At 54.5% G+C, this 23,902-nt stretch overlaps 6 non-coding genes and 2 pseudogenes across 6 annotated transcripts; all 8 read right to left on the bottom strand.

Annotated features, from left to right (window-relative positions):
• Window positions 1-2,688: 2,688 nt before the first annotated feature.
• On the bottom strand, window positions 2,689-2,807 carry LOC138558881 (5S ribosomal RNA). The gene has a single exon (XR_011298999.1). It is a non-coding gene; the product is annotated as a 5S ribosomal RNA (ribosomal RNA).
• A 2,142-nt stretch (window positions 2,808-4,949) lies between these two features.
• LOC138559081 (5S ribosomal RNA) lies at window positions 4,950-5,068 on the bottom strand (annotated as a pseudogene).
• Window positions 5,069-8,193: 3,125 nt separating this feature from the next.
• LOC138558880 (5S ribosomal RNA) lies at window positions 8,194-8,312 on the bottom strand. The gene has a single exon (XR_011298998.1). It is a non-coding gene; the product is annotated as a 5S ribosomal RNA (ribosomal RNA).
• A 3,125-nt stretch (window positions 8,313-11,437) lies between these two features.
• LOC138558879 (5S ribosomal RNA) lies at window positions 11,438-11,556 on the bottom strand. The gene has a single exon (XR_011298997.1). It is a non-coding gene; the product is annotated as a 5S ribosomal RNA (ribosomal RNA).
• Window positions 11,557-14,022: 2,466 nt separating this feature from the next.
• On the bottom strand, window positions 14,023-14,141 carry LOC138559080 (5S ribosomal RNA; annotated as a pseudogene).
• A 3,125-nt stretch (window positions 14,142-17,266) lies between these two features.
• Window positions 17,267-17,385, bottom strand: LOC138558878 (5S ribosomal RNA). The gene has a single exon (XR_011298996.1). It is a non-coding gene; the product is annotated as a 5S ribosomal RNA (ribosomal RNA).
• Window positions 17,386-20,510: 3,125 nt separating this feature from the next.
• LOC138558877 (5S ribosomal RNA) lies at window positions 20,511-20,629 on the bottom strand. The gene has a single exon (XR_011298995.1). It is a non-coding gene; the product is annotated as a 5S ribosomal RNA (ribosomal RNA).
• Window positions 20,630-23,755: 3,126 nt separating this feature from the next.
• On the bottom strand, window positions 23,756-23,874 carry LOC138558876 (5S ribosomal RNA). The gene has a single exon (XR_011298994.1). It is a non-coding gene; the product is annotated as a 5S ribosomal RNA (ribosomal RNA).
• Between the last annotated feature and the right edge of the window lie 28 nt (window positions 23,875-23,902).

The raw sequence follows: 23,902 nt of genomic DNA, 5'->3' as shown, positions 1-23,902 counted from the left end.
TAACAGCAGCTGAGGCCCCCAGCCCAGCCCAGCCCAGGCAGGCATCAGCTTAAGGCTGACTCTCTACCCCACTGCTGCCCCAAGTTGGTTTGGCAAAAGTTTGCAAAGAAGCTGCCCGTGAATTTACCTCAAGCCACACTAGCACTCACCCAGGCGTCAGTTCCTTACAAAAATAGAAAGCACCTCTAAAAAAAGAAGAAATAAACACACACACAATTTTCCTGCTGCGGTCTCCTCGACTCTTTGGAAGGCAGAGGGCGATGTTGGTTGAGGCCTTACCTTCTCAGGCTGGCGGCCTACAAGTCCAGGAAAGAAGCAGGCCCAGTAACAGCAACTGAGGCCCCCAGCCCAGCCACGCCTAGGCAGGCATCAGCGGAAGGCTGACTCTCTACCCCAGTGCTGCCCCAAGTTGTTTTGGCAAAAGTTTGCAAAGAAGCTGCCCGTAAATTTACCTCAAGCCACACTAGCACTCACCCAGGCGTCGGTTCCTTACAAAAATAGAAAGCATCTCTAAAAAAGAAGAAATAAACACACACACAATTTTCCTGCTGGGGACTCCTCGACTCTTTGGAAGGCAGAGGGCGATGTTGGTTGAGGCCCTTACTTTCTCCGGCTGGTGGCCTACAAGTCCAGGAAAGAAGCAGGCCCAGTAACAGCAGCTGAGGCCCCCAGCCCAGCCACGCCTAGGCAGGCATCAGCAGAAGGCTGACTCTCTACCCCACTGCTGCCCCAAGTTGGTTTGGCAAAAGTTTGCAAAGAAGATGCCTGTAAATTTAACTCACGCCACACTAGCACTCACCCAGGCGTCAGTTCCTTACAAAAATAGAAAGCACCTCTAAAAAAAGAAGAAATAAACACACACACAATTTTCCTGCTGCGGTCTCCTCGACTCTTTGGAAGGCAGAGGGCGATGTTGGTTGAGGCCTTACCTTCTCAGGCTGGCGGCCTACAAGTCCAGGAAAGAAGCAGGCCCAGTAACAGCAACTGAGGCCCCCAGCCCAGCCACGCCTAGGCAGGCATCAGCGGAAGGCTGACTCTCTACCCCAGTGCTGCCCCAAGTTGGTTTGGCAAAAGTTTGCAAAGAAGCTGCCCGTAAATTTACCTCAAGCCACACTAGCACTCACCCAGGCGTCGGTTCCTTACAAAAATAGAAAGCATCTCTAAAAAAAGAAGAAATACACACACACAATTTTCCTGCTGGGGACACCTCGACTCTTTGGAAGGCAGAGGGCGATGTTGGTTGAGGCCCTTACCTTCTCGGGCTGGTGGCCTACAAGTCCAGGAAAGAAGCAGGCCCAGTAACAGCAGCTGAGGCCCCCAGACCAGCCCAGCCCAGGCAGGCATCAGCAGAAGGCTGACTCTCTACCCCACTGCTGCTCCAAGTTGGTTTGGCAAAAGTTTGCAAAGAAGATGCCTGTAAATTTAGCTCACGCCACACTAGCACTCACCCAGGCGTCGTTTCCTTACAAAAATAGAAAGCATCTCTAAAAAAGAAGAAATAAACACACACACAATTTTCCTGCTGGGGACTCCTCGACTCTTTGGAAGGCAGAGGGCGATGTTGGTTGAGGCCCTTACTTTCTCCGGCTGGTGGCCTACAAGTCCAGGAAAGAAGCAGGCCCAGTAACAGCAGCTGAGGCCCCCAGCCCAGCCACGCCTAGGCAGGCATCAGCAGAAGGCTGACTCTCTACCCCACTGCTGCCCCAAGTTGGTTTGGCAAAAGTTTGCAAAGAAGCTGCCCGTGAATTTACCTCAAGCCACACTAGCACTCACCCAGGCGTCAGTTCCTTACAAAAATAGAAAGAATCTCTAAAAAAGAAGAAATAAACACACACACAATTTTCCTGCTTCTATCCCCTCGACTCCTTGGAAGGCGGAGGGCAACCTTCGCCGCTGGTGGCCTTCACATGCAGGAAAGAAGCACACCCAGGAACAGCAGCTGAGGCTCCCAGCCCAGGCAGGCTTCAGCTGAAGGCCGACTTGGGAAGCACTGAGGCCAGACCCTGGGCTCCTGGGTCCCTCGGTTGAAGGCTCGAGGCCAGACCCCTTGGCTCCTGTGTCCCTTGGCTGAAGGCTCGACCAGTGCTCGACCAGGCTCGATCAGGCGAGATATTAGGTAGCATGGGGCCCAGCTGGGACTTCTAGGAAGCTTAGGGTGACGGCCGCTTCTGCCCCATCATCCAGAGGCCTGGCTATGGAGAGGCATGATGTGGCCTCCCTCCCTTCCTGCCTCTTGTAGGCACTTCTCCCCCGTGAGCACTTCCCGCTCCAGGTGTCCCCTTGTCTCCCAGGGTGCACTCTTCCTCTAGAGCCCACATATGCAGATGAGGCCCATCCACTTGCCTCCCCTAGCTGTAGGGGGCCTTGCGCGTCCACTGGAGAGAAAACGGGGAGACGCTGGAGGTGCTTTGCCAGGGACACGAGTGGCCCTTTCTGGCTGCATCCACCCACCCGAGGCGGCAAGCTGCTGCCCTGGCTTCAGTCTCCTGCTGCTGCTGCTGCTGCTCCAAGTTAGTTTGGCGACAACGTGTCCGCCTCTGACGGGGCTCTGCATTGGAGCGAGGGCTGCTGTCTGCCCCTGTGCCTTTTTCACGCGCCGTGTTTGTTAAAATTAAAAGCGGAATGGAGGAAAAATGTAGTTCAAGACGGAGAAGACGAACTCCGCCTATCGGGCACAGAGTAGCAAAATGCCTACAGCACCTGGTATTCCCAGGCGGTCTCCCATCCAAGTACTAACCAGGCCCGACCCTGCTTAGCTTCCGAGATCGGACGAGATCGGGCGCATTCAGGGTGGTATGGCCGTAGGCGAAGAGTGCGCCGATTCCGAGCCTCTTGTGCTGTGTCGGCTCCTCCGACGTCCACTGCCCTCTTGCAAGGCTGAACGCTGTCCTCTGCAGTGTGCTTCTGCCCTTCTTTTTGCCTCAAGCTCAGGAGCCACAGCTGCCAGCTTGGAAAAGCAACGAGCAGCTCCATGCACCCACTTTTGAAATACCCACTTGCCTACTCATGTTTGCAAAGAAAGTGTCTGTAAATTCAGGCCAAGCCACACTTGCACTCACTCACCCAAGCATCCGTTCCTTACAAAACTTTAAAAAAAAACTCGGAAAGAAAGATGGAAATAAACACACACACAATTTTCCTGCTGGGGGCTCCTCGACGCTTTGGAAGGCAGAGGGTGATGTTGGTTGAGGCCCTTACCATATCGGGCTGGTGACCTACAAGTCCAGGAAAGAAGCAGGCCCAGTAACAGCAGCTGAGGCCCCCAGCCCAGCCCAGCCCAGGCAGGCATCAGCTTAAGGCTGACTCTCTACCCCACTGCTGCCCCAAGTTGGTTTGGCAAAAGTTTGCAAAGAAGCTGCCCGTGAATTTACCTCAAGCCACACTAGCACTCACCCAGGCGTCAGTTCCTTACAAAAATAGAAAGCACCTCTAAAAAAAGAAGAAATAAACACACACACAATTTTCCTGCTGCGGTCTCCTCGACTCTTTGGAAGGCAGAGGGCGATGTTGGTTGAGGCCTTACCTTCTCAGGCTGGCGGCCTACAAGTCCAGGAAAGAAGCAGGCCCAGTAACAGCAACTGAGGCCCCCAGCCCAGCCACGCCTAGGCAGGCATCAGCGGAAGGCTGACTCTCTACCCCAGTGCTGCCCCAAGTTGTTTTGGCAAAAGTTTGCAAAGAAGCTGCCCGTAAATTTACCTCAAGCCACACTAGCACTCACCCAGGCGTCGGTTCCTTACAAAAATAGAAAGCATCTCTAAAAAAAAAAGAAATAAACACACACACAATTTTCCTGCTGGGGACTCCTCGACTCTTTGGAAGGCAGAGGGCGATGTTGGTTGAGGCCCTTACTTTCTCCGGCTGGTGGCCTACAAGTCCAGGAAAGAAGCAGGCCCAGTAACAGCAGCTGAGGCCCCCAGCCCAGCCACGCCTAGGCAGGCATCAGCAGAAGGCTGACTCTCTACCCCACTGCTGCCCCAAGTTGGTTTGGCAAAAGTTTGCAAAGAAGCTGCCCGTGAATTTACCTCAAGCCACACTAGCACTCATCCAGGCGTCAGTTCCTTGCAAAAATAGAAAGCACCTCTAAAAAAAGAAGAAATAAACACACACACAATTTTCCTGCTGCGGTCTCCTCGACTCCTTAGAAGGCGGAGGGCAACCTTCGCCGCTGGTGGCCTTCACATGCAGGAAAGAAGCACACCCAGGAACAGCAGCTGAGGCTCCCAGCCCAGGCAGGCTTCAGCTGAAGGCCGACTTGGGAAGCACTGAGGCCAGACCCTGGGCTCCTGGGTCCCTCGGCTGAAGGCTCGAGGCCAGACCCCTTGGCTCCTGTGTCCCTTGGCTGAAGGCTCGACCAGTGCTCGACCAGGCTCGATCAGGCGAGATATTAGGTAGCATGGGGCCCAGCTGGGACTTCTAGGAAGCTTAGGGTGACGGCCGCTTCTGCCCCATCATCCAGAGGCCTGGCTATGGAGAGGCATGATGTGGCCTCCCTCCCTTCCTGCCTCTTGTAGGCACTTCTCCCCCGTGAGCACTTCCCGCTCCAGGTGTCCCCTTGTCTCCCAGGGTGCACTCTTCCTCTAGAGCCCACATATGCAGATGAGGCCCATCCACTTGCCTCCCCTAGCTGTAGGGGGCCTTGCGCGTCCACTGGAGAGAAAACGGGGAGATGCTGGAGGTGCTTTGCCAGGGACACGAGTGGCCCTTTCTGGCTGCATCCACCCACCCGAGGCGGCAAGCTGCTGCCCTGGCTTCAGTCTCCTGCTGCTGCTGCTGCTGCTCCAAGTTAGTTTGGCGACAACGTGTCCGCCTCTGACGGGGCTCTGCATTGGAGCGAGGGCTGCTGTCTGCCCCTGTGCCTTTTTCACGCGCCGTGTTTGTTAAAATTAAAAGCGGAATGGAGGAAAAATGTAGTTCAAGACGGAGAAGACGAACGCCGCCTATCGGGCACAGAGTAGCAAAATTAAGTATTCCCAGGCGGTCTCCCATCCGAGTACTAACCAGGCCCGACCCTGCTTAGCTTCCGAGATCGGACGAGATCGGGCGCATTCAGGGTGGTATGGCCGTAGGTGAAGAGTGCGCCGATTCCGAGCCTCTTGTGCTGTGTCGGCTCCTCCGACGTCCACTGCCCTCTTGCAAGGCTGAACGCTGTCCTCTGCAGTGTGCTTCTGCCCTTCTTTTTGCCTCAAGCTCAGGAGCCACAGCTGCCAGCTTGGAAAAGCAACGAGCAGCTCCATGCACCCACTTTTGAAATACCCACTTGCCTACTCATGTTTGCAAAGAAAGTGTCTGTAAATTCAGGCCAAGCCACACTTGCACTCACTCACCCAAGCATCCGTTCCTTACAAAACTTTAAAAAAAACTCGGAAAGAAAGATGGAAATAAACACACACACAATTTTCCTGCTGGGGGCTCCTCGACGCTTTGGAAGGCAGAGGGTGATGTTGGTTGAGGCCCTTACCATATCGGGCTGGTGGCCTACAAGTCCAGGAAAGAAGCAGGCCCAGTAACAGCAGCTGAGGCCCCCAGCCCAGCCCAGCCCAGGCAGGCATCAGCTTAAGGCTGACTCTCTACCCCACTGCTGCCCCAAGTTGGTTTGGCAAAAGTTTGCAAAGAAGCTGCCCGTGAATTTACCTCAAGCCACACTAGCACTCACCCAGGCGTCAGTTCCTTACAAAAATAGAAAGCACCTCTAAAAAAAGAAGAAATAAACACACACACAATTTTCCTGCTGCGGTCTCCTCGACTCTTTGGAAGGCAGAGGGCGATGTTGGTTGAGGCCTTACCTTCTCAGGCTGGCGGCCTACAAGTCCAGGAAAGAAGCAGGCCCAGTAACAGCAACTGAGGCCCCCAGCCCAGCCACGCCTAGGCAGGCATCAGCGGAAGGCTGACTCTCTACCCCAGTGCTGCCCCAAGTTGTTTTGGCAAAAGTTTGCAAAGAAGCTGCCCGTAAATTTACCTCAAGCCACACTAGCACTCACCCAGGCGTCGGTTCCTTACAAAAATAGAAAGCATCTCTAAAAAAGAAGAAATAAACACACACACAATTTTCCTGCTGGGGACTCCTCGACTCTTTGGAAGGCAGAGGGCGATGTTGGTTGAGGCCCTTACTTTCTCCGGCTGGTGGCCTACAAGTCCAGGAAAGAAGCAGGCCCAGTAACAGCAGCTGAGGCCCCCAGCCCAGCCACGCCTAGGCAGGCATCAGCAGAAGGCTGACTCTCTACCCCAGTGCTGCCCCAAGTTGTTTTGGCAAAAGTTTGCAAAGAAGCTGCCCGTAAATTTACCTCAAGCCACACTAGCACTCACCCAGGCGTCGGTTCCTTACAAAAATAGAAAGCACCTCTAAAAAAAGAAGAAATAAACACACACACAATTTTCCTGCTGCGGTCTCCTCGACTCTTTGGAAGGCAGAGGGCGATGTTGGTTGAGGCTTTACCTTCTCAGGCTGGCGGCCTACAAGTCCAGGAAAGAAGCAGGCCCAGTAACAGCAACTGAGGCCCCCAGCCCAGCCACGCCTAGGCAGGCATCAGCGGAAGGCTGACTCTCTACCCCAGTGCTGCCCCAAGTTGGTTTGGCAAAAGTTTGCAAAGAAGCTGCCCGTAAATTTACCTCAAGCCACACTAGCACTCACCCAGGCGTCGGTTCCTTACAAAAATAGAAAGCATCTCTAAAAAAAGAAGAAATACACACACACAATTTTCCTGCTGGGGACACCTCGACTCTTTGGAAGGCAGAGGGCGATGTTGGTTGAGGCCCTTACCTTCTCGGGCTGGTGGCCTACAAGTCCAGGAAAGAAGCAGGCCCAGTAACAGCAGCTGAGGCCCCCAGACCAGCCCAGCCCAGGCAGGCATCAGCAGAAGGCTGACTCTCTACCCCACTGCTGCTCCAAGTTGGTTTGGCAAAAGTTTGCAAAGAAGATGCCTGTAAATTTAGCTCACGCCACACTAGCACTCACCCAGGCGTCGTTTCCTTACAAAAATAGAAAGCATCTCTAAAAAAGAAGAAATAAACACACACACAATTTTCCTGCTGGGGACTCCTCGACTCTTTGGAAGGCAGAGGGCGATGTTGGTTGAGGCCCTTACTTTCTCCGGCTGGTGGCCTACAAGTCCAGGAAAGAAGCAGGCCCAGTAACAGCAGCTGAGGCCCCCAGCCCAGCCACGCCTAGGCAGGCATCAGCAGAAGGCTGACTCTCTACCCCACTGCTGCCCCAAGTTGGTTTGGCAAAAGTTTGCAAAGAAGCTGCCCGTGAATTTACCTCAAGCCACACTAGCACTCATCCAGGCGTCAGTTCCTTGCAAAAATAGAAAGCACCTCTAAAAAAAGAAGAAATAAACACACACACAATTTTCCTGCTGCGGTCTCCTCGACTCCTTAGAAGGCGGAGGGCAACCTTCGCCGCTGGTGGCCTTCACATGCAGGAAAGAAGCACACCCAGGAACAGCAGCTGAGGCTCCCAGCCCAGGCAGGCTTCAGCTGAAGGCCGACTTGGGAAGCACTGAGGCCAGACCCTGGGCTCCTGGGTCCCTCGGCTGAAGGCTCGAGGCCAGACCCCTTGGCTCCTGTGTCCCTTGGCTGAAGGCTCGACCAGTGCTCGACCAGGCTCGATCAGGCGAGATATTAGGTAGCATGGGGCCCAGCTGGGACTTCTAGGAAGCTTAGGGTGACGGCCGCTTCTGCCCCATCATCCAGAGGCCTGGCTATGGAGAGGCATGATGTGGCCTCCCTCCCTTCCTGCCTCTTGTAGGCACTTCTCCCCCGTGAGCACTTCCCGCTCCAGGTGTCCCCTTGTCTCCCAGGGTGCACTCTTCCTCTAGAGCCCACATATGCAGATGAGGCCCATCCACTTGCCTCCCCTAGCTGTAGGGGGCCTTGCGCGTCCACTGGAGAGAAAACGGGGAGACGCTGGAGGTGCTTTGCCAGGGACACGAGTGGCCCTTTCTGGCTGCATCCACCCACCCGAGGCGGCAAGCTGCTGCCCTGGCTTCAGTCTCCTGCTGCTGCTGCTGCTGCTCCAAGTTAGTTTGGCGACAACGTGTCCGCCTCTGACGGGGCTCTGCATTGGAGCGAGGGCTGCTGTCTGCCCCTGTGCCTTTTTCACGCGCCGTGTTTGTTAAAATTAAAAGCGGAATGGAGGAAAAATGTAGTTCAAGACGGAGAAGACGAACGCCGCCTATCGGGCACAGAGTAGCAAAATGCCTACAGCACCTGGTATTCCCAGGCGGTCTCCCATCCAAGTACTAACCAGGCCCGACCCTGCTTAGCTTCCGAGATCGGACGAGATCGGGCGCATTCAGGGTGGTATGGCCGTAGGCGAAGAGTGCGCCGATTCCGAGCCTCTTGTGCTGTGTCGGCTCCTCCGACGTCCACTGCCCTCTTGCAAGGCTGAACGCTGTCCTCTGCAGTGTGCTTCTGCCCTTCTTTTTGCCTCAAGCTCAGGAGCCACAGCTGCCAGCTTGGAAAAGCAACGAGCAGCTCCATGCACCCACTTTTGAAATACCCACTTGCCTACTCATGTTTGCAAAGAAAGTGTCTGTAAATTCAGGCCAAGCCACACTTGCACTCACTCACCCAAGCATCCGTTCCTTACAAAACTTTAAAAAAAAACTCGGAAAGAAAGATGGAAATAAACACACACACAATTTTCCTGCTGGGGGCTCCTCGACGCTTTGGAAGGCAGAGGGTGATGTTGGTTGAGGCCCTTACCATATCGGGCTGGTGACCTACAAGTCCAGGAAAGAAGCAGGCCCAGTAACAGCAGCTGAGGCCCCCAGCCCAGCCCAGCCCAGGCAGGCATCAGCTTAAGGCTGACTCTCTACCCCACTGCTGCCCCAAGTTGGTTTGGCAAAAGTTTGCAAAGAAGCTGCCCGTGAATTTACCTCAAGCCACACTAGCACTCACCCAGGCGTCAGTTCCTTACAAAAATAGAAAGCCCCTCTAAAAAAGAAGAAATAAACACACACACAATTTTCCTGCTGGGGACTCCTCGACTCTTTGGAAGGCAGAGGGCGATGTTGGTTGAGGCCTTACCTTCTCAGGCTGGCGGCCTACAAGTCCAGGAAAGAAGCAGGCCCAGTAACAGCAACTGAGGCCCCCAGCCCAGCCACGCCTAGGCAGGCATCAGCGGAAGGCTGACTCTCTACCCCAGTGCTGCCCCAAGTTGTTTTGGCAAAAGTTTGCAAAGAAGCTGCCCGTAAATTTACCTCAAGCCACACTAGCACTCACCCAGGCGTCGGTTCCTTACAAAAATAGAAAGCATCTCTAAAAAAGAAGAAATAAACACACACACAATTTTCCTGCTGGGGACTCCTCGACTCTTTGGAAGGCAGAGGGCGATGTTGGTTGAGGCCCTTACTTTCTCCGGCTGGTGGCCTACAAGTCCAGGAAAGAAGCAGGCCCAGTAACAGCAGCTGAGGCCCCCAGCCCAGCCACGCCTAGGCAGGCATCAGCAGAAGGCTGACTCTCTACCCCACTGCTGCCCCAAGTTGGTTTGGCAAAAGTTTGCAAAGAAGATGCCTGTAAATTTAACTCACGCCACACTAGCACTCACCCAGGCGTCAGTTCCTTACAAAAATAGAAAGCACCTCTAAAAAAAGAAGAAATAAACACACACACAATTTTCCTGCTGCGGTCTCCTCGACTCTTTGGAAGGCAGAGGGCGATGTTGGTTGAGGCCTTACCTTCTCAGGCTGGCGGCCTACAAGTCCAGGAAAGAAGCAGGCCCAGTAACAGCAACTGAGGCCCCCAGCCCAGCCACGCCTAGGCAGGCATCAGCGGAAGGCTGACTCTCTACCCCAGTGCTGCCCCAAGTTGGTTTGGCAAAAGTTTGCAAAGAAGCTGCCCGTAAATTTACCTCAAGCCACACTAGCACTCACCCAGGCGTCGGTTCCTTACAAAAATAGAAAGCATCTCTAAAAAAAGAAGAAATACACACACACAATTTTCCTGCTGGGGACACCTCGACTCTTTGGAAGGCAGAGGGCGATGTTGGTTGAGGCCCTTACCTTCTCGGGCTGGTGGCCTACAAGTCCAGGAAAGAAGCAGGCCCAGTAACAGCAGCTGAGGCCCCCAGACCAGCCCAGCCCAGGCAGGCATCAGCAGAAGGCTGACTCTCTACCCCACTGCTGCTCCAAGTTGGTTTGGCAAAAGTTTGCAAAGAAGATGCCTGTAAATTTAGCTCACGCCACACTAGCACTCACCCAGGCGTCGTTTCCTTACAAAAATAGAAAGCATCTCTAAAAAAGAAGAAATAAACACACACACAATTTTCCTGCTGGGGACTCCTCGACTCTTTGGAAGGCAGAGGGCGATGTTGGTTGAGGCCCTTACTTTCTCCGGCTGGTGGCCTACAAGTCCAGGAAAGAAGCAGGCCCAGTAACAGCAGCTGAGGCCCCCAGCCCAGCCACGCCTAGGCAGGCATCAGCAGAAGGCTGACTCTCTACCCCACTGCTGCCCCAAGTTGGTTTGGCAAAAGTTTGCAAAGAAGCTGCCCGTGAATTTACCTCAAGCCACACTAGCACTCATCCAGGCGTCAGTTCCTTGCAAAAATAGAAAGCACCTCTAAAAAAAGAAGAAATAAACACACACACAATTTTCCTGCTGCGGTCTCCTCGACTCCTTAGAAGGCGGAGGGCAACCTTCGCCGCTGGTGGCCTTCACATGCAGGAAAGAAGCACACCCAGGAACAGCAGCTGAGGCTCCCAGCCCAGGCAGGCTTCAGCTGAAGGCCGACTTGGGAAGCACTGAGGCCAGACCCTGGGCTCCTGGGTCCCTCGGCTGAAGGCTCGAGGCCAGACCCCTTGGCTCCTGTGTCCCTTGGCTGAAGGCTCGACCAGTGCTCGACCAGGCTCGATCAGGCGAGATATTAGGTAGCATGGGGCCCAGCTGGGACTTCTAGGAAGCTTAGGGTGACGGCCGCTTCTGCCCCATCATCCAGAGGCCTGGCTATGGAGAGGCATGATGTGGCCTCCCTCCCTTCCTGCCTCTTGTAGGCACTTCTCCCCCGTGAGCACTTCCCGCTCCAGGTGTCCCCTTGTCTCCCAGGGTGCACTCTTCCTCTAGAGCCCACATATGCAGATGAGGCCCATCCACTTGCCTCCCCTAGCTGTAGGGGGCCTTGCGCGTCCACTGGAGAGAAAACGGGGAGACGCTGGAGGTGCTTTGCCAGGGACACGAGTGGCCCTTTCTGGCTGCATCCACCCACCCGAGGCGGCAAGCTGCTGCCCTGGCTTCAGTCTCCTGCTGCTGCTGCTGCTGCTCCAAGTTAGTTTGGCGACAACGTGTCCGCCTCTGACGGGGCTCTGCATTGGAGCGAGGGCTGCTGTCTGCCCCTGTGCCTTTTTCACGCGCCGTGTTTGTTAAAATTAAAAGCGGAATGGAGGAAAAATGTAGTTCAAGACGGAGAAGACGAACGCCGCCTATCGGGCACAGAGTAGCAAAATGCCTACAGCACCTGGTATTCCCAGGCGGTCTCCCATCCAAGTACTAACCAGGCCCGACCCTGCTTAGCTTCCGAGATCGGACGAGATCGGGCGCATTCAGGGTGGTATGGCCGTAGGCGAAGAGTGCACCGATTCCGAGCCTCTTGTGCTGTGTCGGCTCCTCCGACGTCCACTGCCCTCTTGCAAGGCTGAACGCTGTCCTCTGCAGTGTGCTTCTGCCCTTCTTTTTGCCTCAAGCTCAGGAGCCACAGCTGCCAGCTTGGAAAAGCAACGAGCAGCTCCATGCACCCACTTTTGAAATACCCACTTGCCTACTCATGTTTGCAAAGAAAGTGTCTGTAAATTCAGGCCAAGCCACACTTGCACTCACTCACCCAAGCATCCGTTCCTTACAAAACTTTAAAAAAAAACTCGGAAAGAAAGATGGAAATAAACACACACACAATTTTCCTGCTGGGGGCTCCTCGACGCTTTGGAAGGCAGAGGGTGATGTTGGTTGAGGCCCTTACCATATCGGGCTGGTGACCTACAAGTCCAGGAAAGAAGCAGGCCCAGTAACAGCAGCTGAGGCCCCCAGCCCAGCCCAGCCCAGGCAGGCATCAGCTTAAGGCTGACTCTCTACCCCACTGCTGCCCCAAGTTGGTTTGGCAAAAGTTTGCAAAGAAGCTGCCCGTGAATTTACCTCAAGCCACACTAGCACTCACCCAGGCGTCAGTTCCTTACAAAAATAGAAAGCACCTCTAAAAAAAGAAGAAATAAACACACACACAATTTTCCTGCTGCGGTCTCCTCGACTCTTTGGAAGGCAGAGGGCGATGTTGGTTGAGGCCTTACCTTCTCAGGCTGGCGGCCTACAAGTCCAGGAAAGAAGCAGGCCCAGTAACAGCAACTGAGGCCCCCAGCCCAGCCACGCCTAGGCAGGCATCAGCGGAAGGCTGACTCTCTACCCCAGTGCTGCCCCAAGTTGTTTTGGCAAAAGTTTGCAAAGAAGCTGCCCGTAAATTTACCTCAAGCCACACTAGCACTCACCCAGGCGTCGGTTCCTTACAAAAATAGAAAGCATCTCTAAAAAAGAAGAAATAAACACACACACAATTTTCCTGCTGGGGACTCCTCGACTCTTTGGAAGGCAGAGGGCGATGTTGGTTGAGGCCCTTACTTTCTCCGGCTGGTGGCCTACAAGTCCAGGAAAGAAGCAGGCCCAGTAACAGCAGCTGAGGCCCCCAGCCCAGCCACGCCTAGGCAGGCATCAGCAGAAGGCTGACTCTCTACCCCACTGCTGCCCCAAGTTGGTTTGGCAAAAGTTTGCAAAGAAGATGCCTGTAAATTTAACTCACGCCACACTAGCACTCACCCAGGCGTCAGTTCCTTACAAAAATAGAAAGCACCTCTAAAAAAAGAAGAAATAAACACACACACAATTTTCCTGCTGCGGTCTCCTCGACTCTTTGGAAGGCAGAGGGCGATGTTGGTTGAGGCCTTACCTTCTCAGGCTGGCGGCCTACAAGTCCAGGAAAGAAGCAGGCCCAGTAACAGCAGCTGAGGCCCCCAGCCCAGCCACGCCTAGGCAGGCATCAGCAGAAGGCTGACTCTCTACCCCACTGCTGCCCCAAGTTGGTTTGGCAAAAGTTTGCAAAGAAGCTGCCCGTGAATTTACCTCAAGCCACACTAGCACTCATCCAGGCGTCAGTTCCTTGCAAAAATAGAAAGCACCTCTAAAAAAAGAAGAAATAAACACACACACAATTTTCCTGCTGCGGTCTCCTCGACTCCTTAGAAGGCGGAGGGCAACCTTCGCCGCTGGTGGCCTTCACATGCAGGAAAGAAGCACACCCAGGAACAGCAGCTGAGGCTCCCAGCCCAGGCAGGCTTCAGCTGAAGGCCGACTTGGGAAGCACTGAGGCCAGACCCTGGGCTCCTGGGTCCCTCGGCTGAAGGCTCGAGGCCAGACCCCTTGGCTCCTGTGTCCCTTGGCTGAAGGCTCGACCAGTGCTCGACCAGGCTCGATCAGGCGAGATATTAGGTAGCATGGGGCCCAGCTGGGACTTCTAGGAAGCTTAGGGTGACGGCCGCTTCTGCCCCATCATCCAGAGGCCTGGCTATGGAGAGGCATGATGTGGCCTCCCTCCCTTCCTGCCTCTTGTAGGCACTTCTCCCCCGTGAGCACTTCCCGCTCCAGGTGTCCCCTTGTCTCCCAGGGTGCACTCTTCCTCTAGAGCCCACATATGCAGATGAGGCCCATCCACTTGCCTCCCCTAGCTGTAGGGGGCCTTGCGCGTCCACTGGAGAGAAAACGGGGAGATGCTGGAGGTGCTTTGCCAGGGACACGAGTGGCCCTTTCTGGCTGCATCCACCCACCCGAGGCGGCAAGCTGCTGCCCTGGCTTCAGTCTCCTGCTGCTGCTGCTGCTGCTCCAAGTTAGTTTGGCGACAACGTGTCCGCCTCTGACGGGGCTCTGCATTGGAGCGAGGGCTGCTGTCTGCCCCTGTGCCTTTTTCACGCGCCGTGTTTGTTAAAATTAAAAGCGGAATGGAGGAAAAATGTAGTTCAAGACGGAGAAGACGAACGCCGCCTATCGGGCACAGAGTAGCAAAATTAAGTATTCCCAGGCGGTCTCCCATCCGAGTACTAACCAGGCCCGACCCTGCTTAGCTTCCGAGATCGGACGAGATCGGGCGCATTCAGGGTGGTATGGCCGTAGGTGAAGAGTGCGCCGATTCCGAGCCTCTTGTGCTGTGTCGGCTCCTCCGACGTCCACTGCCCTCTTGCAAGGCTGAACGCTGTCCTCTGCAGTGTGCTTCTGCCCTTCTTTTTGCCTCAAGCTCAGGAGCCACAGCTGCCAGCTTGGAAAAGCAACGAGCAGCTCCATGCACCCACTTTTGAAATACCCACTTGCCTACTCATGTTTGCAAAGAAAGTGTCTGTAAATTCAGGCCAAGCCACACTTGCACTCACTCACCCAAGCATCCGTTCCTTACAAAACTTTAAAAAAAACTCGGAAAGAAAGATGGAAATAAACACACACACAATTTTCCTGCTGGGGGCTCCTCGACGCTTTGGAAGGCAGAGGGTGATGTTGGTTGAGGCCCTTACCATATCGGGCTGGTGGCCTACAAGTCCAGGAAAGAAGCAGGCCCAGTAACAGCAGCTGAGGCCCCCAGCCCAGCCCAGCCCAGGCAGGCATCAGCTTAAGGCTGACTCTCTACCCCACTGCTGCCCCAAGTTGGTTTGGCAAAAGTTTGCAAAGAAGCTGCCCGTGAATTTACCTCAAGCCACACTAGCACTCACCCAGGCGTCAGTTCCTTACAAAAATAGAAAGCACCTCTAAAAAAAGAAGAAATAAACACACACACAATTTTCCTGCTGCGGTCTCCTCGACTCTTTGGAAGGCAGAGGGCGATGTTGGTTGAGGCCTTACCTTCTCAGGCTGGCGGCCTACAAGTCCAGGAAAGAAGCAGGCCCAGTAACAGCAACTGAGGCCCCCAGCCCAGCCACGCCTAGGCAGGCATCAGCGGAAGGCTGACTCTCTACCCCAGTGCTGCCCCAAGTTGTTTTGGCAAAAGTTTGCAAAGAAGCTGCCCGTAAATTTACCTCAAGCCACACTAGCACTCACCCAGGCGTCGGTTCCTTACAAAAATAGAAAGCATCTCTAAAAAAGAAGAAATAAACACACACACAATATTCCTGCTGGGGACTCCTCGACTCTTTGGAAGGCAGAGGGCGATGTTGGTTGAGGCCCTTACTTTCTCCGGCTGGTGGCCTACAAGTCCAGGAAAGAAGCAGGCCCAGTAACAGCAGCTGAGGCCCCCAGCCCAGCCACGCCTAGGCAGGCATCAGCAGAAGGCTGACTCTCTACCCCAGTGCTGCCCCAAGTTGTTTTGGCAAAAGTTTGCAAAGAAGCTGCCCGTAAATTTACCTCAAGCCACACTAGCACTCACCCAGGCGTCGGTTCCTTACAAAAATAGAAAGCACCTCTAAAAAAAGAAGAAATAAACACACACACAATTTTCCTGCTGCGGTCTCCTCGACTCTTTGGAAGGCAGAGGGCGATGTTGGTTGAGGCTTTACCTTCTCAGGCTGGCGGCCTACAAGTCCAGGAAAGAAGCAGGCCCAGTAACAGCAACTGAGGCCCCCAGCCCAGCCACGCCTAGGCAGGCATCAGCGGAAGGCTGACTCTCTACCCCAGTGCTGCCCCAAGTTGGTTTGGCAAAAGTTTGCAAAGAAGCTGCCCGTAAATTTACCTCAAGCCACACTAGCACTCACCCAGGCGTCGGTTCCTTACAAAAATAGAAAGCATCTCTAAAAAAAGAAGAAATACACACACACAATTTTCCTGCTGGGGACACCTCGACTCTTTGGAAGGCAGAGGGCGATGTTGGTTGAGGCCCTTACCTTCTCGGGCTGGTGGCCTACAAGTCCAGGAAAGAAGCAGGCCCAGTAACAGCAGCTGAGGCCCCCAGACCAGCCCAGCCCAGGCAGGCATCAGCAGAAGGCTGACTCTCTACCCCACTGCTGCTCCAAGTTGGTTTGGCAAAAGTTTGCAAAGAAGATGCCTGTAAATTTAGCTCACGCCACACTAGCACTCACCCAGGCGTCGTTTCCTTACAAAAATAGAAAGCATCTCTAAAAAAGAAGAAATAAACACACACACAATTTTCCTGCTGGGGACTCCTCGACTCTTTGGAAGGCAGAGGGCGATGTTGGTTGAGGCCCTTACTTTCTCCGGCTGGTGGCCTACAAGTCCAGGAAAGAAGCAGGCCCAGTAACAGCAGCTGAGGCCCCCAGCCCAGCCACGCCTAGGCAGGCATCAGCAGAAGGCTGACTCTCTACCCCACTGCTGCCCCAAGTTGGTTTGGCAAAAGTTTGCAAAGAAGCTGCCCGTGAATTTACCTCAAGCCACACTAGCACTCATCCAGGCGTCAGTTCCTTGCAAAAATAGAAAGCACCTCTAAAAAAAGAAGAAATAAACACACACACAATTTTCCTGCTGCGGTCTCCTCGACTCCTTAGAAGGCGGAGGGCAACCTTCGCCGCTGGTGGCCTTCACATGCAGGAAAGAAGCACACCCAGGAACAGCAGCTGAGGCTCCCAGCCCAGGCAGGCTTCAGCTGAAGGCCGACTTGGGAAGCACTGAGGCCAGACCCTGGGCTCCTGGGTCCCTCGGCTGAAGGCTCGAGGCCAGACCCCTTGGCTCCTGTGTCCCTTGGCTGAAGGCTCGACCAGTGCTCGACCAGGCTCGATCAGGCGAGATATTAGGTAGCATGGGGCCCAGCTGGGACTTCTAGGAAGCTTAGGGTGACGGCCGCTTCTGCCCCATCATCCAGAGGCCTGGCTATGGAGAGGCATGATGTGGCCTCCCTCCCTTCCTGCCTCTTGTAGGCACTTCTCCCCCGTGAGCACTTCCCGCTCCAGGTGTCCCCTTGTCTCCCAGGGTGCACTCTTCCTCTAGAGCCCACATATGCAGATGAGGCCCATCCACTTGCCTCCCCTAGCTGTAGGGGGCCTTGCGCGTCCACTGGAGAGAAAACGGGGAGACGCTGGAGGTGCTTTGCCAGGGACACGAGTGGCCCTTTCTGGCTGCATCCACCCACCCGAGGCGGCAAGCTGCTGCCCTGGCTTCAGTCTCCTGCTGCTGCTGCTGCTGCTCCAAGTTAGTTTGGCGACAACGTGTCCGCCTCTGACGGGGCTCTGCATTGGAGCGAGGGCTGCTGTCTGCCCCTGTGCCTTTTTCACGCGCCGTGTTTGTTAAAATTAAAAGCGGAATGGAGGAAAAATGTAGTTCAAGACGGAGAAGACGAACGCCGCCTATCGGGCACAGAGTAGCAAAATGCCTACAGCACCTGGTATTCCCAGGCGGTCTCCCATCCAAGTACTAACCAGGCCCGACCCTGCTTAGCTTCCGAGATCGGACGAGATCGGGCGCATTCAGGGTGGTATGGCCGTAGGCGAAGAGTGCGCCGATTCCGAGCCTCTTGTGCTGTGTCGGCTCCTCCGACGTCCACTGCCCTCTTGCAAGGCTGAACGCTGTCCTCTGCAGTGTGCTTCTGCCCTTCTTTTTGCCTCAAGCTCAGGAGCCACAGCTGCCAGCTTGGAAAAGCAACGAGCAGCTCCATGCACCCACTTTTGAAATACCCACTTGCCTACTCATGTTTGCAAAGAAAGTGTCTGTAAATTCAGGCCAAGCCACACTTGCACTCACTCACCCAAGCATCCGTTCCTTACAAAACTTTAAAAAAAAACTCGGAAAGAAAGATGGAAATAAACACACACACAATTTTCCTGCTGGGGGCTCCTCGACGCTTTGGAAGGCAGAGGGTGATGTTGGTTGAGGCCCTTACCATATCGGGCTGGTGACCTACAAGTCCAGGAAAGAAGCAGGCCCAGTAACAGCAGCTGAGGCCCCCAGCCCAGCCCAGCCCAGGCAGGCATCAGCTTAAGGCTGACTCTCTACCCCACTGCTGCCCCAAGTTGGTTTGGCAAAAGTTTGCAAAGAAGCTGCCCGTGAATTTACCTCAAGCCACACTAGCACTCACCCAGGCGTCAGTTCCTTACAAAAATAGAAAGCCCCTCTAAAAAAGAAGAAATAAACACACACACAATTTTCCTGCTGGGGACTCCTCGACTCTTTGGAAGGCAGAGGGCGATGTTGGTTGAGGCCTTACCTTCTCAGGCTGGCGGCCTACAAGTCCAGGAAAGAAGCAGGCCCAGTAACAGCAACTGAGGCCCCCAGCCCAGCCACGCCTAGGCAGGCATCAGCGGAAGGCTGACTCTCTACCCCAGTGCTGCCCCAAGTTGTTTTGGCAAAAGTTTGCAAAGAAGCTGCCCGTAAATTTACCTCAAGCCACACTAGCACTCACCCAGGCGTCGGTTCCTTACAAAAATAGAAAGCATCTCTAAAAAAGAAGAAATAAACACACACACAATTTTCCTGCTGGGGACTCCTCGACTCTTTGGAAGGCAGAGGGCGATGTTGGTTGAGGCCCTTACTTTCTCCGGCTGGTGGCCTACAAGTCCAGGAAAGAAGCAGGCCCAGTAACAGCAGCTGAGGCCCCCAGCCCAGCCACGCCTAGGCAGGCATCAGCAGAAGGCTGACTCTCTACCCCACTGCTGCCCCAAGTTGGTTTGGCAAAAGTTTGCAAAGAAGATGCCTGTAAATTTAACTCACGCCACACTAGCACTCACCCAGGCGTCAGTTCCTTACAAAAATAGAAAGCACCTCTAAAAAAAGAAGAAATAAACACACACACAATTTTCCTGCTGCGGTCTCCTCGACTCTTTGGAAGGCAGAGGGCGATGTTGGTTGAGGCCTTACCTTCTCAGGCTGGCGGCCTACAAGTCCAGGAAAGAAGCAGGCCCAGTAACAGCAACTGAGGCCCCCAGCCCAGCCACGCCTAGGCAGGCATCAGCGGAAGGCTGACTCTCTACCCCAGTGCTGCCCCAAGTTGGTTTGGCAAAAGTTTGCAAAGAAGCTGCCCGTAAATTTACCTCAAGCCACACTAGCACTCACCCAGGCGTCGGTTCCTTACAAAAATAGAAAGCATCTCTAAAAAAAGAAGAAATACACACACACAATTTTCCTGCTGGGGACACCTCGACTCTTTGGAAGGCAGAGGGCGATGTTGGTTGAGGCCCTTACCTTCTCGGGCTGGTGGCCTACAAGTCCAGGAAAGAAGCAGGCCCAGTAACAGCAGCTGAGGCCCCCAGACCAGCCCAGCCCAGGCAGGCATCAGCAGAAGGCTGACTCTCTACCCCACTGCTGCTCCAAGTTGGTTTGGCAAAAGTTTGCAAAGAAGATGCCTGTAAATTTAGCTCACGCCACACTAGCACTCACCCAGGCGTCGTTTCCTTACAAAAATAGAAAGCATCTCTAAAAAAGAAGAAATAAACACACACACAATTTTCCTGCTGGGGACTCCTCGACTCTTTGGAAGGCAGAGGGCGATGTTGGTTGAGGCCCTTACTTTCTCCGGCTGGTGGCCTACAAGTCCAGGAAAGAAGCAGGCCCAGTAACAGCAGCTGAGGCCCCCAGCCCAGCCACGCCTAGGCAGGCATCAGCAGAAGGCTGACTCTCTACCCCACTGCTGCCCCAAGTTGGTTTGGCAAAAGTTTGCAAAGAAGCTGCCCGTGAATTTACCTCAAGCCACACTAGCACTCATCCAGGCGTCAGTTCCTTGCAAAAATAGAAAGCACCTCTAAAAAAAGAAGAAATAAACACACACACAATTTTCCTGCTGCGGTCTCCTCGACTCCTTAGAAGGCGGAGGGCAACCTTCGCCGCTGGTGGCCTTCACATGCAGGAAAGAAGCACACCCAGGAACAGCAGCTGAGGCTCCCAGCCCAGGCAGGCTTCAGCTGAAGGCCGACTTGGGAAGCACTGAGGCCAGACCCTGGGCTCCTGGGTCCCTCGGCTGAAGGCTCGAGGCCAGACCCCTTGGCTCCTGTGTCCCTTGGCTGAAGGCTCGACCAGTGCTCGACCAGGCTCGATCAGGCGAGATATTAGGTAGCATGGGGCCCAGCTGGGACTTCTAGGAAGCTTAGGGTGACGGCCGCTTCTGCCCCATCATCCAGAGGCCTGGCTATGGAGAGGCATGATGTGGCCTCCCTCCCTTCCTGCCTCTTGTAGGCACTTCTCCCCCGTGAGCACTTCCCGCTCCAGGTGTCCCCTTGTCTCCCAGGGTGCACTCTTCCTCTAGAGCCCACATATGCAGATGAGGCCCATCCACTTGCCTCCCCTAGCTGTAGGGGGCCTTGCGCGTCCACTGGAGAGAAAACGGGGAGACGCTGGAGGTGCTTTGCCAGGGACACGAGTGGCCCTTTCTGGCTGCATCCACCCACCCGAGGCGGCAAGCTGCTGCCCTGGCTTCAGTCTCCTGCTGCTGCTGCTGCTGCTCCAAGTTAGTTTGGCGACAACGTGTCCGCCTCTGACGGGGCTCTGCATTGGAGCGAGGGCTGCTGTCTGCCCCTGTGCCTTTTTCACGCGCCGTGTTTGTTAAAATTAAAAGCGGAATGGAGGAAAAATGTAGTTCAAGACGGAGAAGACGAACGCCGCCTATCGGGCACAGAGTAGCAAAATGCCTACAGCACCTGGTATTCCCAGGCGGTCTCCCATCCAAGTACTAACCAGGCCCGACCCTGCTTAGCTTCCGAGATCGGACGAGATCGGGCGCATTCAGGGTGGTATGGCCGTAGGCGAAGAGTGCACCGATTCCGAGCCTCTTGTGCTGTGTCGGCTCCTCCGACGTCCACTGCCCTCTTGCAAGGCTGAACGCTGTCCTCTGCAGTGTGCTTCTGCCCTTCTTTTTGCCTCAAGCTCAGGAGCCACAGCTGCCAGCTTGGAAAAGCAACGAGCAGCTCCATGCACCCACTTTTGAAATACCCACTTGCCTACTCATGTTTGCAAAGAAAGTGTCTGTAAATTCAGGCCAAGCCACACTTGCACTCACTCACCCAAGCATCCGTTCCTTACAAAACTTTAAAAAAAAACTCGGAAAGAAAGATGGAAATAAACACACACACAATTTTCCTGCTGGGGGCTCCTCGACGCTTTGGAAGGCAGAGGGTGATGTTGGTTGAGGCCCTTACCATATCGGGCTGGTGACCTACAAGTCCAGGAAAGAAGCAGGCCCAGTAACAGCAGCTGAGGCCCCCAGCCCAGCCCAGCCCAGGCAGGCATCAGCTTAAGGCTGACTCTCTACCCCACTGCTGCCCCAAGTTGGTTTGGCAAAAGTTTGCAAAGAAGCTGCCCGTGAATTTACCTCAAGCCACACTAGCACTCACCCAGGCGTCAGTTCCTTACAAAAATAGAAAGCACCTCTAAAAAAAGAAGAAATAAACACACACACAATTTTCCTGCTGCGGTCTCCTCGACTCTTTGGAAGGCAGAGGGCGATGTTGGTTGAGGCCTTACCTTCTCAGGCTGGCGGCCTACAAGTCCAGGAAAGAAGCAGGCCCAGTAACAGCAACTGAGGCCCCCAGCCCAGCCACGCCTAGGCAGGCATCAGCGGAAGGCTGACTCTCTACCCCAGTGCTGCCCCAAGTTGTTTTGGCAAAAGTTTGCAAAGAAGCTGCCCGTAAATTTACCTCAAGCCACACTAGCACTCACCCAGGCGTCGGTTCCTTACAAAAATAGAAAGCATCTCTAAAAAAGAAGAAATAAACACACACACAATTTTCCTGCTGGGGACTCCTCGACTCTTTGGAAGGCAGAGGGCGATGTTGGTTGAGGCCCTTACTTTCTCCGGCTGGTGGCCTACAAGTCCAGGAAAGAAGCAGGCCCAGTAACAGCAGCTGAGGCCCCCAGCCCAGCCACGCCTAGGCAGGCATCAGCAGAAGGCTGACTCTCTACCCCACTGCTGCCCCAAGTTGGTTTGGCAAAAGTTTGCAAAGAAGATGCCTGTAAATTTAACTCACGCCACACTAGCACTCACCCAGGCGTCAGTTCCTTACAAAAATAGAAAGCACCTCTAAAAAAAGAAGAAATAAACACACACACAATTTTCCTGCTGCGGTCTCCTCGACTCTTTGGAAGGCAGAGGGCGATGTTGGTTGAGGCCTTACCTTCTCAGGCTGGCGGCCTACAAGTCCAGGAAAGAAGCAGGCCCAGTAACAGCAACTGAGGCCCCCAGCCCAGCCACGCCTAGGCAGGCATCAGCGGAAGGCTGACTCTCTACCCCAGTGCTGCCCCAAGTTGGTTTGGCAAAAGTTTGCAAAGAAGCTGCCCGTAAATTTACCTCAAGCCACACTAGCACTCACCCAGGCGTCGGTTCCTTACAAAAATAGAAAGCATCTCTAAAAAAAGAAGAAATACACACACACAATTTTCCTGCTGGGGACACCTCGACTCTTTGGAAGGCAGAGGGCGATGTTGGTTGAGGCCCTTACCTTCTCGGGCTGGTGGCCTACAAGTCCAGGAAAGAAGCAGGCCCAGTAACAGCAGCTGAGGCCCCCAGACCAGCCCAGCCCAGGCAGGCATCAGCAGAAGGCTGACTCTCTACCCCACTGCTGCTCCAAGTTGGTTTGGCAAAAGTTTGCAAAGAAGATGCCTGTAAATTTAGCTCACGCCACACTAGCACTCACCCAGGCGTCGTTTCCTTACAAAAATAGAAAGCATCTCTAAAAAAGAAGAAATAAACACACACACAATTTTCCTGCTGGGGACTCCTCGACTCTTTGGAAGGCAGAGGGCGATGTTGGTTGAGGCCCTTACTTTCTCCGGCTGGTGGCCTACAAGTCCAGGAAAGAAGCAGGCCCAGTAACAGCAGCTGAGGCCCCCAGCCCAGCCACGCCTAGGCAGGCATCAGCAGAAGGCTGACTCTCTACCCCACTGCTGCCCCAAGTTGGTTTGGCAAAAGTTTGCAAAGAAGCTGCCCGTGAATTTACCTCAAGCCACACTAGCACTCATCCAGGCGTCAGTTCCTTGCAAAAATAGAAAGCACCTCTAAAAAAAGAAGAAATAAACACACACACAATTTTCCTGCTGCGGTCTCCTCGACTCCTTAGAAGGCGGAGGGCAACCTTCGCCGCTGGTGGCCTTCACATGCAGGAAAGAAGCACACCCAGGAACAGCAGCTGAGGCTCCCAGCCCAGGCAGGCTTCAGCTGAAGGCCGACTTGGGAAGCACTGAGGCCAGACCCTGGGCTCCTGGGTCCCTCGGCTGAAGGCTCGAGGCCAGACCCCTTGGCTCCTGTGTCCCTTGGCTGAAGGCTCGACCAGTGCTCGACCAGGCTCGATCAGGCGAGATATTAGGTAGCATGGGGCCCAGCTGGGACTTCTAGGAAGCTTAGGGTGACGGCCGCTTCTGCCCCATCATCCAGAGGCCTGGCTATGGAGAGGCATGATGTGGCCTCCCTCCCTTCCTGCCTCTTGTAGGCACTTCTCCCCCGTGAGCACTTCCCGCTCCAGGTGTCCCCTTGTCTCCCAGGGTGCACTCTTCCTCTAGAGCCCACATATGCAGATGAGGCCCATCCACTTGCCTCCCCTAGCTGTAGGGGGCCTTGCGCGTCCACTGGAGAGAAAACGGGGAGACGCTGGAGGTGCTTTGCCAGGGACACGAGTGGCCCTTTCTGGCTGCATCCACCCACCCGAGGCGGCAAGCTGCTGCCCTGGCTTCAGTCTCCTGCTGCTGCTGCTGCTGCTCCAAGTTAGTTTGGCGACAACGTGTCCGCCTCTGACGGGGCTCTGCATTGGAGCGAGGGCTGCTGTCTGCCCCTGTGCCTTTTTCACGCGCCGTGTTTGTTAAAATTAAAAGCGGAATGGAGGAAAAATGTAGTTCAAGACGGAGAAGACGAACTCCGCCTATCGGGCACAGAGTAGCAAAATGCCTACAGCACCTGGTATTCCCAGGCGGTCTCCCATCCAAGTACTAACCAGGCCCGACCCTGCTTAGCTTCCGAGATCGGACGAGATCGGGCGCATTCAGGGTGGTATGGCCGTAGGCGAAGAGTGCGCCGATTCCGAGCCTCTTG

This window comes from Ambystoma mexicanum, unplaced genomic scaffold (genome assembly GCF_040938575.1).
Source record: "Ambystoma mexicanum isolate Mex_15411 unplaced genomic scaffold, UKY_AmexF1_1 Mex_scaf34, whole genome shotgun sequence".
Lineage (NCBI taxonomy): Eukaryota > Metazoa > Chordata > Amphibia > Caudata > Ambystomatidae > Ambystoma > Ambystoma mexicanum.
This window is presented reverse-complemented; position numbering and strand designations above follow the sequence as displayed.